Source organism: Corvus brachyrhynchos, unplaced genomic scaffold (genome assembly GCF_000691975.1).
Source record: "Corvus brachyrhynchos isolate BGI_N302 unplaced genomic scaffold, ASM69197v1 scaffold7, whole genome shotgun sequence".
In the NCBI taxonomy this organism is placed as follows: Eukaryota; Metazoa; Chordata; class Aves; order Passeriformes; family Corvidae; genus Corvus; species Corvus brachyrhynchos.
The window spans coordinates 5485744-5501243 of NW_008239054.1; the positions used below are offsets into that span (position 1 = coordinate 5485744).

Here is a 15500-nt window from a genome sequence, read left to right on the forward strand (position 1 = left end):
GCCATGCTGGCCCGCCCGGCCCCGGGGCCATGCTGGCCCGCTCGCTCCCGCCTCTCCACAGCCCTCAGATCGCCACGAGCTGGTGCACGGTTCCATGGGGCAGGCAAAATTGGTAATAAAGAGGAAATCCCTCTGCCTCCGACATCAGTACGTACTGCTCGTGCACCTCCAACCTGTGCCTACAATCTGTTACAGGACTTGGCTCAGCGTTGGAAAACGACGAACTGGTAATTTGCAACGGAGCTTTTTGAGGAATGAGTGTTGCTGCTTTTATATTGTCTTGGAGCAGAAGCCAGCATGTACTCTGTGCTCAGTCTTCGCAGGTGTTAAATATTGTTTCATTCATGTTCATTCTTTCTCCCTTGGTCTAAAGGACTCACCTTAGCTGAATGCTTTAAGCTTTGTCAACACAGATCAGGTCTGAGAAACTGTTGCAAGGAAGCTGATTCTCCCATGCAACCTGGACAGCTAAAATGGTCATAGAACATGGCATATGGCATGATTACAGTAACACCAGGCATTAGAGAGTATTTACCACTTGAATCAGACCTATTGTCACTCTTGCAACTTGAGTGGAATTAGGAAAGTTTGGAGCTTAGAGCAGAGGCTGAGAAAATTGGCAGTGATTCGATATTTGTAAAGCTACAGGGTTGAGAAACTATTAAAATACAAGGAAAACTATGTTGTTGATGAAAAACTACACAAAACCTGAAAATTATTATGATCCTACAAGAGAAATGCAAACTTTGAGGAAAGGATTGACATTATCTTTTGCCATTGTCATGGATCCCTATCTAAAATATGTGATTTGGCCAGGAGAATGGGTTCTGTTTTGAACATGAGTAGTTGTAGTCATGCACTGTTAATGATTTTGTTACACTGGTGAAACAAACTCTAAAGCAATCTCCCAAAATCCCACATGTGCACACCAAATCAGGCTATTGAAGCAATATGTGATAGTGTCTCTTTATTTGCTGTATCTGTCCTGTAGAGACAGCATGCCTGCATTTATTTCTCTCTAAAGATCATGGATTTCTGCAGGGTTTTGTGTGAAAACAAAGAATTGCTTATAGAATAAGCAATCCAATAAGTGTAAAAAATGCTGTATATATATGTATTTTGCAAACAGTACTTTTGATTCTCAAGAGGCAGGCTGGACTCCAGAATTGCCTAGATGACATTACTACACTTAGAAAGGTTGCTGGAGGTCATGAGAACAATATACAAGCATCAGTTAGACTAGGCTGAAACAAAATGTCCACATATCTCTGCAAAGAAACAGACATACCTTCCTTGAAGGGTAAGAAGAGCAGAGAACACTATTTCAATCAACCAAAGAAACTGGTCTAAGTAATTTATTTGCAATTAAATTAATTTCATGAATATCCTTGAAGATTCGGGGTGATCTAATTGTGGCCTTCCAGTCCCTGAAGGGAGCCTACAAGAAACATGGAAAGAAACTATTTACAAAACCATGTAGTGACAGGACAAGGGGGAATGGTTTCAAACTGAAAGAGGTTTATATTAAATATTAGAAAGAAACTCTTTACTGTGAGGTTGGTGAGGCACTAGAACTGGTTGCCCAGAGAAGTTGTGGATATCTCATCCCTGAAGGTGTTCAAGGCCAGGCTGGGTGGGGCTCTGAGCAACTGGTCTCGTGGAAGGTGCCCCTGTCCATGGAAGGGGGGTTGGAAATAAATGATCATTAAAGTCCCTTCCAACCTAAGACATTCTATGCTTCTATGTATTTCTTACAATTAATTGTATTTAATGTCCTGGTTGAAAACTGTATTCAAATTACACTGACATGGAGTTGCTACAAGCAGGACCCACATACCAATCCTAGACTGCTCTCAGCTACTTCCTGAGGAAAGAAGAAAGAAATCTTTGAACATAATCATGCAAGATCGTTAGGTTCTGTGTTAACTATACCTGTGATGACTGAAGGCTTGTATTGCTAAAGAATTTTTTACCAGTAATCATAACCATTCTATGAGGATCATTATGTTTATTTTCCAGAGAAATACTTTTGAAAAAAAAAAAAAAGAAGTATTGAGAGAAGAATAAGCACAAGAAAGTGCTTATTTGCATTTTGGCTACACAAAAATCAAGATCCTGCTGTGGAAGACACAGATTCAAAAGAACCATAGATTACTTAGTGACAGTATGAGAAAACAAGGACTCAAAGGGTGGGGATCTGAATTATCACAGAGCTGCTGAGATTCCTTCTGTTCTCATATGACAAGAATTACACAAAAGACCACTTTGAGTGCTTGTTCTTCATTAGATACTTCATCAGAAGATTGAAAAACAAGGACAATTATTGCATTAATAAAATTTTAAATTTAAATCCTAACATGTATAAACTATCATAAAACAGGTGAAGCCCTTGCAGTGATATACTTAAAAATACTGAAAAGCTTGGTATAAGGTCCACTCTTCCATATAACATTTGTCAGAAAAGCTATGAACTAGATATGTGGTATGACATACTCATTTGCTGTGCTGAAAAGAATAGATGAGAAAATATCATGCAGCCTAATAAAATGTTAGATCAAAAATCTGACCTAAAGATATGCATTTGTTATCACCATAGGATATTTCGATTTAAGGCACTCTAAACTCTTGTGTTACTTCCTTGTGGCCATTTGACATGCACAATACCATGAAGTGATAAAACAACCCACTTTGTCCTAGATTCATCAAACCTCATAACATTTGATGTCAATCCATTTGACAGTGTAGCACCTGATTGTCCTGATTTAAACACTATGATTATGACTTCAGAACAGGTCAGAAGTAGCTTTCATATCTATGTGCTGATTTAGGTTTTTCAGGGAGAGAGTACACACCATTTTATCTGTGTACTGTCTTCAAGCTAGCTGAAAAGTGGAATATGTCAGTATTTGAAACAGAGTTTACAAACAAATCTGAAAGGAAAAACTTTACTACAGACTTTCCTCCATTTGGCATCTTCTGAGTTGCTGTTTTGAGCAAAGGTCTAATTGAACTCTACTAGACTGTTGGTTTTACTAGACCGTTGCTCAAAACAGCAACTCAGAAGATGCCAAATGAATTTCTATATGGAAAGAGATGTGTTAAATATTGCTAGGTTATGGATGCCTAAGGCTAGAACATGAGTCCAGATGGCTGAAGTTCAACAGATGCCACAGAACTACAGAACTTGCATAAATATGTGATGTCAAGTGTGGGAAATCAGAGTGACGTTTTTCTATGCAAGTATGAAAGCCTAAGTATTTTAGCAAAAAAAAAAAAAAAAAGTTCCCAGTCTTTTATAGTTGCATTAAGAAAGAAAAAGAAGACCATGTTCTATGTTTATATCCTATCTATCAAATATCTATGGAATTTTTCTTGTAGGTACTTGCAAAAAAATTCAAAATATCTATTGTAAAATATCAAAGATATAGGCTTTCTTATCACTGATCTAATGGGTTTCTGAAGATTGATCTCATAATTAGAAACATACCAAAATGCTACATAGTCATATTCAAGTCTCAAAATACAATGCAGGGCTGCTGAGACATAAGGTTTCACAGTAATATTCTCTTCTGTAGAGAATGAATGAAAATCAGCATGTTTGCCCCATGAGAAAGTTCATGCCAAAGATTTAGGGCCTCCAGATGTATCAGGTGGCACAGTGTGAAATAAAAAGATAAATGTCACTTGCATTTAGTGCCACCACTTCCCAGAAATAGATGTTGGGCATTTGTAATGAGACGCAGTGGTCACATGCAATGGTGGTATCCTGAGAGATTGGTTCAGTGGTCATATCAAGTCCTCAAGGCACACAGACACATTTGGCAGGAAAGCAGCCAGTGCTTCATCCAAATTCCATGAGGGAAAAATTGCAAGAGGCTCTGGGAGCCTCAGACAGAGAGCCAGGGCAGGTGAACGCAGCTGAGCCATAGGATGCATCATGTCACAATGAGAGCTACTGGACCCTTTACAGCAGCAGTGCTGATGTCTGAAGGTGCCTCAGAGTGATTGAATATTGTTTTGTGGGTAACAGTTTGCACCTTTTTAGCCAAACAGAGCACAATTTCTGATTCTTTTATTGAAAAAATCACCTCTATTAACATAATGGAAACATTATTTGGAGAGCTTATGTTTGAGAGGCTCAGGTGGGATGCCTTGCAATGAAGAGTCAGATGCTCATTAACTTCAGCATTGAGAATATTCCTCGGCTCTGTTTATTGCATGGCACACATTGCCCAATAGAACTCTATTTTAGTTCTTTCACCAGAGTATTTTTCAGTGTACTAAGTCTACACCTTGATGAAAATGAGATCACTACCATTTTTTTATCTTTGTGATGTTTTACATTTTTTTCCTTTTGAAATTTGTGCATTCCTGTCTCAAAAATCCAGTAATTACCTCTGCTGACAGTCTTCTTCAGGAACATCTCCAGCTTCTCTAAAATTTCCTCTGTCCATTTGAGATCCTGCTTTTTAAATATTTTTTATGGTCAGACAAAAAAAGGAAATTATTTGCCTTTAGTGTCTAGTTATAATTCTAAACTAAATATTCTAAAAATTGAGTGGTGAGAGATGATGAAAAAAACTTATCAAAAGTAATCTGATCAAAAATAGTTTGTTATACAGGCAGGATATCTGAAAAATAATTTTCAATGTCTTTATAAAAAAGGATGAAAATGCAGCTATATTGATGTAAAAAATACCTCACCTGCCTTCTACAAAGCAGGTTTCCTCAGTGATGCTAGATTTGTACTTCAGGCAGTAGCCACTACATTTGGAATCAATGATTACATATCTTGACTTTTACCGTTCGTTATAATAAAACAAATATGTATGGATTTTTATTTTTTTTCACCATGAACACTTTACAGGACATGAGTTAAACATATGTGCGGCTCCAGACTGCATGAGCATAATCCAAGCGTAAAATAGCACATTATCTCTGAAGTCTCACATGTCCTTTCCTTAAACTTTCCAGTTGGGTCTGAAAAACCTTGCTAAAAAAGACCCTTTGCATACAAATAATTGGAAGAAAGATGAGGATTCTTTTTTCTGACCTTTACATAATTTAAAAATATTTTTAAAAATACAGGAAATTATGAGGGCAGAACATAACACCGCAGATCATGTGTTTTGGTACAAATGAAGACCCTTTGATGTTAGTAAAAAAGAATCACAGTTGTGGAGAAGTAGGCCCTCTAGCTGACAAAAAATAATGTCTGACTAGAACTTTTCAGAATTCAGTTATTTTAATGAAAAAAGAAAATAAGATGAGGCTGTTGTTTGAAAAATAGAGAAGATGATTGCTTTTTCTTTCTTTTCTTTGTGTCTGACCCCCTGCCCAAGAAAGTTGTTTTTTAGTGTTTGCTTTCTCTTTTTTAGAACTGTAATTGGCTAGATACTTGTAAGTCATGAAGGTTTATGTTGCACACATTTGTTCTATGGCCAATTGTTTTGCTTAGATCCTGTAATAATTTTTTTTCTTCCCAAGGCTGAATCCTCCTTTCTTTTCTACTGTGCTTTAATATTAACTGAAGCAACTTATGAGAATACTATATCTAAATATGTATGGCAAGTCAAACAGCTGCTGAGAGTGGAACAGCCAAGAGACCTGTATAGAGAAGAGCCAGCATCCATTATTTTTCTTGATGGAACCTTTATTGTGATTCTATGATGCTTTCAGTACCTCTGAAAGAATTTAGAATTTTGTCAGATGTCAAGGCTTCTAACTTTACAGTAAAGGAAACAGACAATTGCTTAAAAAATGTCGTGATTGGCAAATAATCTGGTAGAAAATGAAAATGTATTAATTTCTCCATAAATGTCCTAGTTTAAACAACTCCCATAAAACTATTCTATCTAAAGTGGCAGTTATTAAAAAGACAGAGCCAGACTCTTACCCATGCAGAGCAAAAATGAGTCAACAGTCAACAAGCTGAAGCAAGGAAAATACTGACTACATAATATGAGGAATAAAAAATTCACAATGAAGGTAGTTAAGCAGTGGAAAGAGATTTTTCTAAACCTGATTTGAAAAGACTATGAGCAGCATGCTCTAACTCTGAAGTTAACCTTCCTAGATGATCTCCAGAGGCCTCTTCCATCCTTTTCTATGACCTGTATATATATGCATACATATATAAATGTGTGTGTGTATATAGGTAAGTATTCTATATAATATCTAATACAATATATTTTTTGCTGAAAATCTCAATAAAGAAAAAAAAAAAATAGCATCTTCTGTCCAGAGTCTTTCAAACTGCTATCTTGATTGGGACGTTTCAGAACCATATCTACATCCATGAAGGAAAACATCCTTTCAATTGTTTTCTCTCAGTAATTTCTATTTTTTAAGGAATCATATAAAAAAAACCAAACACTTTTTGTATTTATAGAAAAAGAAAAGCAGATTTACAACAAGGCAGGACCTAGAAAGACAGTGTGTCCTACCTCATAGCCAAAACTAAGTGATCTATCCTTCCTTTTTCTAATGCTAAAGTGTATTTAGCTGAATTATTCTGGAGCGTAAATGCATTTTGTCAATTCATAAAATTTCTAATCTGCATCTTAATACTCAAAAATAAATTCCCTTTCCTATTTAATTCATCTGTCCCAAAAAAAAAAAAAAAAAAAAATCTTAGAAATGTTTTTGGATTTAATCAAGTTGGAACTTTGAATTTTTCTCTCAAAACTGTGCTTTAGAGTTAAGAAGATCAAAGTTCTGCAATTCATGCCATGAAACCTTTTCTTCACTAATTTTAAATTGAGAAGAAATTTTTACATGGAGAAGAAATTTGTTTAGGAGTGCTCTGGCTGAATGTCAGGTTTCTGCTACTGGGAGTGCAGCATTACTGCAGGGAAGTTTAAAGCAGGCTTTCTGACTGGATGAATGGATGATTGCCTGTTCTGCAGTCGCCTTATTGAAACCTGCTAGTCACACAATCTTACTCCTAGAAGGAATAAAAATACCATAATTCAAAACTATAGAAAAGATTAATTTACAAGCACTTAAGACTGACTGTTGAACAAAAGGTCCTGTGTAGTCTTACACACATGCCAGTAGTATATAATTCTGCACCTCTTACAAGAGTAATGCCTCATTACCCGAGTCATACCCTGGGTGAAGACCACCTGAACGATGTTAGATTCAGGCAACACAGAGGTGGAAAGAGGAAAATATTTAGTAATATAAATCACAACTAAGGCCATCTGTCCTGCAATTGTCAAGGCAGTACACCGCCTCAGGCTCCTCCTGGGCTCTTCATCACTACCAGCTACCTGAATAGTAACAGCTGCTGCACTTTCTTTCATCTGTGGATAGTGAGGAGGCAGTATTCCAGCTTGTCAGCTGCTAGTGTGCCCACAGTGAGCCATATATTTTTTATCTTTTGAATCAGGCTATTACAGTAATACACTTCACATGGGAATACGTTCCTATATATAGAAAAATTTCCAATGTCTTAACATTTAAATACAGTAGATGCACTTCAACAAGCAACTTTTTTTCTTTGATTAAGCACTGACTGTTCCTCAGTTATCAAATCAAATTTGAGATCTTAGTTCTTGGTCTTCAAAGCTCTCTAGAGAGTGGATAAATTTAGAAATATAAACATTATAATCATAATAGGCTGGAAGGTTGCATGAAGAGAACATCTAATCCATCTTTCCTGCCAGAAGGCATAATCAACAAGGCAAATATCACCTCAGGTATATATTGGTCCAAGTTATTTTTATATGTCTCCAAAGGAGAAGTTTCACAGAATCCTCAGACAATCTGTTCCCATGCTTCGCTAACTTTGATCACTATAAAAAAAATTCATATTAGTAACCTAAATCTTCCCTGTTGCAATTGAAACCCATTATTTCCTGTTCTATCCAACTTGAATGTGGAAAACAGATTTTTCTTTTCCATCCTGCAGCAGCCTTTTGCATAGGTGAATACTTTCATGCCTATCTTCAATCTCCTCTTTAGGTTAAACAACTCTAACTCATCAAGTATTTCCACAAACCTTCTCATCAATCTCAGCGCTGTCTTTCAGACTCTTTTCAATTGGTTCAAAACTGAACAGAGTGATGCAAATAAAGCTTTATATTAACTTCTGAATAGATGAAATAAAAAGGCTAAAATATTAAAAAATACAGGCAAAGAAAATTGTCTTTTCAGCTTAATTCTGATTGGATATTAGTAAGGTAATACTTTCAAAAGACAGATGAAAATGTATTATGAAAGTTGAGATACTAGGTAATAAGAACATGAACAAACATGAAAGGATATATTAGATGAAATATACTGAAAGACATTACAAAAACATTCCATCTGGTTCTGAAGTGTTTAATAAAAGGGCAAAATAAGAGATGGCACAAATAGGTATCAACCTAAGAAAGGCCATAACCACACTGAAAGGGGAACAAGAATAAAGTATTAGGCATGTGCTTTAGCCACCCTAAGTTTCAGGTGGTGTGTAAGTATCCATAGAAAATATTAGAGAGAGAATTGTGACAGGAACTGTGAACTGGGTCAAGAGATCTAAGACTCATTTCTGAAACCTACAAATGTGCCCATCAAATCCATTCACCAGATACTTTTGCACATTCTATTAATAGAGCTAGAAGAAAGGGGAGTTTAATTATATTCCTAAACACAACATGGCCTAATTTCTGTGGAGAACTATAAAAAAGGTATATTAAGAACATGTCTGTCTAGTCCAGAACACTCCATGGACTCAAGATTCCCTCCCTCCCTTAAATGTCATCCTGAGAAATTAATGTTTACTGTGAGCAGTTTTACTCGGGGCCAAAGGTAATGGTGATAATTTAAATATGGTAGACTATCTTTCTGAAAGTTCTGTCACGTCGGAGATAGTTGACAGTTCTTTGAAGGAAAACTAACAAATGACAAAAAAAAATATCCTCCCCTTTAACATGCTCTCTTTTTTATGCAAAAAGTGGAATCTATCAGCCCTATGTTAAACACAGCATCCACTGGCTTTGGATCATGCATTTAGATCATCTAGTACAGAAGATTTTCTATAAGCAAGTAATAATACCAAATATATACTTTTAATATATACTGTGGAGGTCTTCCAGATGTGAATGGAGCTATAGATGAAACAGCAGTGTCTGTTCAAATCTTAGACCTACTCCAAATAGTGACTCAAGGCTATGAACTCTCTTATCCCCTGTTAATGATGACACTTCATTGCCACTGTTATCTATTTAACAAATTCACCCGAAAGCAAAGGCAAAGGAGAAAAGGTGTAGGGGTGAGAGAGAAAACATGGAGAAGCAGGAATTAGTAGCTGTTTCAGAACAGGAGGGGAAGGGAGGAAACAGAGCAAAAGGAAGGTAATATACTAGAAAAGAAAGCAAGTGGTAGAAGTAGCAATGTCTTTAGACAGTCATTTTACATTGAATTGTACTGAGTATACCAAACACCTCTTTGTTTAGACTCAAAAAATTAGGGACTTTAGTCCAAAGGAAATCTGTGTGTATTACAATAAATTCAAAAGTAGCCAGTGACACTTACAAGACATCTTTTTCAAAAATGCAGTTACATTGCAGTGACAGGCCATCTCTGTTACGTAATATTAATGAAAAATTCTGTTTTTCTAGAATAAACAATCATATGGTGGAAAAATCCAGTTCATTCATCATCTCTTAGAGTTTTGGCAGTGCTATTGAAAATGCTTGGGGATGATAATTTAGGTCTCTTAACAATTTTCCCACTCCTATATCCTTTTGGAGATTTCCATCTGAAGAAGAGTGAGCAGGCCAAGAAGAGCATGTATTTCTGCCTAGATAGTTGTGAATCTTCCAGGATGTCCTCCATTTAGGGATCTTTTTACTTGGAGGTGAATGTACTTAGGGGTAACAACTCTCAGGGAATTTGATTTGTGCCTGCTATTGGTAATCTCACTTGATGACTACTCACTTGTCTGAGCAGCACTTCCTTACCAATCCTCCTTGTTTCACACAAAATCTTAAAGTCATGATCCTGTACTTCATCAATTACCTCTCTGTGGATTCCTTACTTTTAATTTCTTAATTTGGAGTAAAAAATACAAATCTTTTAGCTCAGTCTTCATAAACAGTTTTTGTACACTTTTACTACCCTTTCCTGTAGATGTACTATCTTACTATATACTTCTGAGGTGAGTGGGCTAGAAATATAAACTGTGTACAAGTTCTTGAGTAGTCTACATAACTCAGACAAAATGGTTTTTTTTCCATTCCATTCATTTTAACTCCTAAAATTTGCTTGCTTTTCTGAACACCTCAGTGGATTGGCTTGAGGTTCCAGGATTCTGTGAGTGGTAAAATTTAGTTTAGAGCTCATTGGTGCATATGAACAGTGAGGTTTATTTTCTCATGTACATTACTTTGAATTTACCAACATGATATTGTCTACCATTTTATTTCCCAGTCACTCAGTATTATGAGTGTGTCCTACAGTGTTGTCACCCAAGTATCCTCTCTCTTAGATCATTAATGCTTGTTGTAAAATGGAAGTCCCAGCACCCTAGTGTTATCTTATTCTGGTGTTAATATCATCAACTTTTTATTTATCTGCTTTCTATCTTTCTATATATCTATTATTAGTCCATGGAAACTTAGTTTCATTATAAATCTTTACTGAAAAATCTTATTAAAAACTTCCTGAAAAGCCAGTGTCAAGCAACTATTTTCCACTTGGTCATTGATTCTTTGAATAAACTCCAAAAATATACTTACAAGAGGCAAATTATTTCTTCCTCTTTATGTTCACACCTATCTATAGACTTAGTCTATTTTTTATTCTATTTTCTACCATTTTCTCCAGCATGGAAACCAAGCTTTCTAGTCTGAACTTCCATAGTTCAGTCTGAGAGCCTTTCTATGAACTGAAACTTTATTTCCCACTACCCATGCTACCAAGGGCATTTTATATTTTAACTGAATCACTTACTGCAGTGCATCTTTTTCATATTTTAGTCCTTTTGAAACTCCTAGGTGAGTACCATCTGGTCCTTGCAATTTGCTACAACTCATGTTATTGATTTGTTCTTCATAAAAATGTAAAAATGACTGCACTATGTCAGACCAAAGGTCTCTCTGCATCAGTATCATTCTTGGACAACACCAGATGTCGAGGGAAGATTATAAGAAAGAAGGAAAGGTGTTTTGGTAGTTCCTTTAAATTCTCCCCTGGCCTTGAACCATTTGTGATTCAGATATGGCTGAAGATCAAATCGTCAGTTTATTTTAAAACTCTTAATGAATTTTTCTTCTACAAACCTTATACTAGTGGAAGAAAAGGCTGGACTGACTTCTCACATCTGCCAGACCCTGTAGCAGAGGTACTGTGTGCTGTGCACAAAGAAACAGATCCTTTTGTTTTGTTTCATGGTTTTAACTTCTTGCAAGGGAACTTACTTCCTTTTCTGCATCTTCATTAAGTTTACAGATACTCATTAAGTTCACAGACTTCCATCTCATCCATCCTTGATTATCACTTTTCCAAGCTGAAGCATTTTAGCTTTTCGATTGTTCGTTGCATGGAATTCTTTCCGTATACTTTCACGACATTCCTGCCTCTGTGTCAACCTTGTGGTGGGATGTTTTTGTGGTCAGCAAGCAATCTCCAAGCTACTTCCAAGTATTATAACTTTTCAAATGCATCTCCTACTTTATTTTTAATATATTGTCACGTTAGATGATTTCCCCATTTGAAACTAGAGTCCCACTCCCCCTTATCCCTGATCCCACCAGACAATGAATGTGTGATTACAATCTGTCAGCTCCTGCAGAGTAGGTATTTGGTAGCAAAATTTTGAACAGTATCCCAGTCAGTGCTGGGTGTAAGGTAAGCACTAGCTGTCTTCTCTTGGATTTCCTAACTAAAAACTCCAAAGAGGGGCTTTCAGCATCTCTGGATGAGATACTAGAGTGTAATCTCTCTTGTGCCCTAACTGGATGTTTAGCCAGGCTATATATGATTGAAATCTGTTATCATTATTGAGTTTGCTGCTGCTGCATTCTTTCTGGTTTACTTTTCTGTGTCCCCAGTCACTGTGACTCTCATGATTTGGAGAGGAATACAGAAATTGTTAACATAACCCTAGTATTACCCACTTTCTATTCAGTCATAGGTGCTGAACACTCCTGATTGATAGTAACCTTATGCCATTTCTCATTTGACCCTGTTTATACTACAATGCCCCAGTATGGTCAAGTGCTGGGATAACTGGTACCTTGTAATTATTTTCTTATTACTTATTTTCCTTACACCACATTTGTAATTTGGCTCTTAAGGCAATATCATAATTTAAAAACAGGCATTCTAGTAGAATAGTCTTGCTTTTGGGAATCATCTCTTCCTTTGGACCCAGTGAAGTGACTTGGCAGGGCTCTGTTGAACTAGATTGAAAATTAGATTCATTGCAGTCAGGGTAAATGTCATATCATGTAGATATTATGCTTCTGGGAATACATTTTTCATCTGTCCTTCTCTACCTTTTTAGATGCATTTTCTTGCTCTCTTTGATTTGCCAACTATGAAGGTAGAAAATAACACTGATAAGGAACTGATTCCTCAAGAAACAGAATGTGCTTAAAATAGTTACTTGTTCAGTCAGTGCCTCTCCCATCCTATTTACTGCAATTTCTGGGAAAACACAACTCAAAGAATAAAGGAAGTTTTTCTGCCTATCTGGGGAAGATCCTAATTTGTTCCAATCACTTTCTACAGCCAACCTCTATCCTTCCTGCTTTCAGCAGAGGTCAAGATTTTGTTCTCCATTCATTTTATCATGCCAAGAAAGAAGGGGAGGAGAAAATTTAGTCATCAGTCCACACAAAGGTTGAGGATAGTCCATAATAGTCTGTAAGAGCTGTCATGAAAAAAGATGCAAAGCCCATGCCTGTGAACATAGATAAAAAATGGCCTGTTTAGTTTGGAATTAGTAAAATTCTGACTCAGCAACTACATGAAAACAAGATACTCATATCAACTTCCTTTTGAACTATCAAAAGATGAATGGGAAGAAAATATTGAGAACAGAGAAATTAGCAGGGCAAGCAGTGCATGTAAACTGGTGTGAACAAGCTAACTTAAGTAATTTAGAAAAAGAAAGAATGAACAGATATACTGACTAGTGAATTGTGTAATGAAGATAGATGGTTTGATGCTCTTAATTTAGTCTCATAATGTGCGAACAAGAAGACACTCAATTACTCTGAGTGTTAGCAAATTTAAAAGTGATAAAAGGAAACAATTCTTTATGTAGTGAATAGTAAATCTTTGGAACTCAAATACTCTAACATTCAGTTACCTGAGCAGTTTACATTATTTAGAACCAGTCCTTGCTGAATGAAAACAAGCATAGCTGTGGTTGCTGTTTTGAAATAGGAAAGCACAGTGAAATAGCATCACTGTATCTAGAATGCCTTTTAGAATGCTGGAGAGTATTTGTAATTTGATTTCAAGAGCATGTTCTGTGCTGGACATTCACAAAAATTTGTGACACCTTTTGGTGTTTTATGATCTCTCGAGGAGCAGCTATGGTGTGCTGCTTAAGTCCTCACCTACAGTGGCAGATCCATTCTCATGTCCTAGTCAGAGAATTGTAGCCAGCGTGCCACACGAAGACTGGAATAAAATCCCTTGGGAAATTGAGCTGACTACTACACCTAAGTCTTAGCTAAACACTTTTACTTTTTTAAGGCACATGGAATGAATCTTTCTTCTCTTGTTGACATTATGCTTGATGACATCTCTCTTCATATTGAGCCATTACAGCTGAATTCCTGTTCACTGGACAGTTTGTTTATCTGCATGGTGTAAGTATCTGTGAGAAGTGTGCTTGGAAGAACAAGGTACGAGCTGATTAAGGTGAAGAAGCCCAGGTGAATATTTACAGCCACCAAGGACAAACATCAGACGTTAAGGCTTTCAGGCAACATTTCCACTGTTGAAGTGATGATCAGCTGTTCTCAGGATTAGTTTCAATATCATTGTCAAGTCAATCATTGGCACAGTACAAAAGATATTTCACTGTGTTAAGATTTCACTGTTAATGAGAAATGTCCTCCCTAGGGCAGGCCAGATGTCCACCTAGCCTAGTGCTATGTCATGGGCAGGTCAAAGGATGCCATTTTAGCAGAATACATAAGTCTGGCTAACTTGCAAGCCATAACTCATGTACTCCACCAGCTTCTACAGCTACTGTATTAGAATATTGCATGTGAGATCTTAACACATGTTTTTAGGATCTATTTGTGACCCTGTTTTTTATGAATTTTTTCTGTACCTTTTCTTCTTCAGATCTTCCTGCTTCTACTGCCTCCCTGAGCACCAAGTTCCGGATATTCTCCAACCACTGGTAGAACAGTTATTTTATTTTAAATCCACATTGTACTAGCTTGGAGCCACCTTACTTACTGCTGCAGCATTCACCTATTGCTGAATTTAGTGAACAACCGCTTTACATTTCTGTTAATCTGCCCCTTTGAATTCATAACCCCTGGTCATGCCCTTTCCTTAGCCTTCTGCCAACCTGTCCTTGTGATGTAGCTACTACTCCATCTCCTTGACCATTTCAGTTTTTCTTCTCTTGTATGCACATTCTCTATATCCACTACATCCTTCTGAGCTGCAGAGATAAAGAACACACAGGCTACAAGGATGTAGCCATGCTAGAGGCAGCCTTTGCCACAGAAATGGCCTTAACAATCCTATATGACTTCTGCACGTGTAACTGCCAGTTCAGAGCATATCCTAATTCACCCCTCACAAGAAGTCAGCAGCCTAGGAACACAAGCCCATCAATTATCCTTCTACTCAGACTCTAAAATGTCTTACACAGGGCTTGACATTTGCTGCCAGTCAAACTTCCACTTTAGAGACCTCATGTAACTATTTTAGTTTCCACTGCTGACAGTTTGGTTCAGTTACAATGAAGGTTCAGCCAAGTCTTCCTAATGTAGGCTCTTTCTTTGCCATACACGGAGATTATGGGTCTCTGCCTGCCCCTCAGAACCTGCATGAATTTAGACAATGTTACTATGCAGGTCAGGGACTTTAGTCCCCTACCTAGCAGACTGAATTTAGCTTTCAGAGTTTCCCTCTTGCATTTGCCCCCTGTGACTGGACCGACAAGTTTCTCTCCTGCATCCTTAGTAGGTTTAGTATTTTAATCCACTTGACTGAAAAAAAAATAGTCTCACATTTGGATGTTTCCCTTTGGTTTTGGGAAAGACAGAAACTGTTACAGTTATGCACTTGTATGTGAATGTCGTGGGAGGGGTTCTCTGATGGGTGGTAGAAGATTTTGATGCTAAGGGACACGTTGTCTGAGATTGCCAGAAGAATGTGGTTAGCTGAAGTACTTATATTCGTACTTAACAAACATTTTGTAGGCACGACATACCCCCTGTTGGCTATGGAAATAGTGTTCAAATGTCCTGCAATCTTAATGACAGAAGGGGTGGGAACAGATCTTCAGCTCATCTGTAGAGTTAGGCGCA

The 15500-nt window shown here is 37.0% G+C and overlaps 1 long non-coding RNA gene across 1 annotated transcript in view; it reads left to right on the forward strand.

Moving 5' to 3' along the window:
- Positions 1-7: 7 nt before the first annotated feature.
- LOC108447867 overlaps positions 8-15500 on the forward strand; it is a 25093-nt gene continuing 9600 nt past the window's right edge. The window contains exon 1 of the long non-coding RNA XR_001863567.1: positions 8-227. This is a non-coding gene — a long non-coding RNA (uncharacterized LOC108447867). The remainder of the gene's footprint in view (positions 228-15500) is intronic.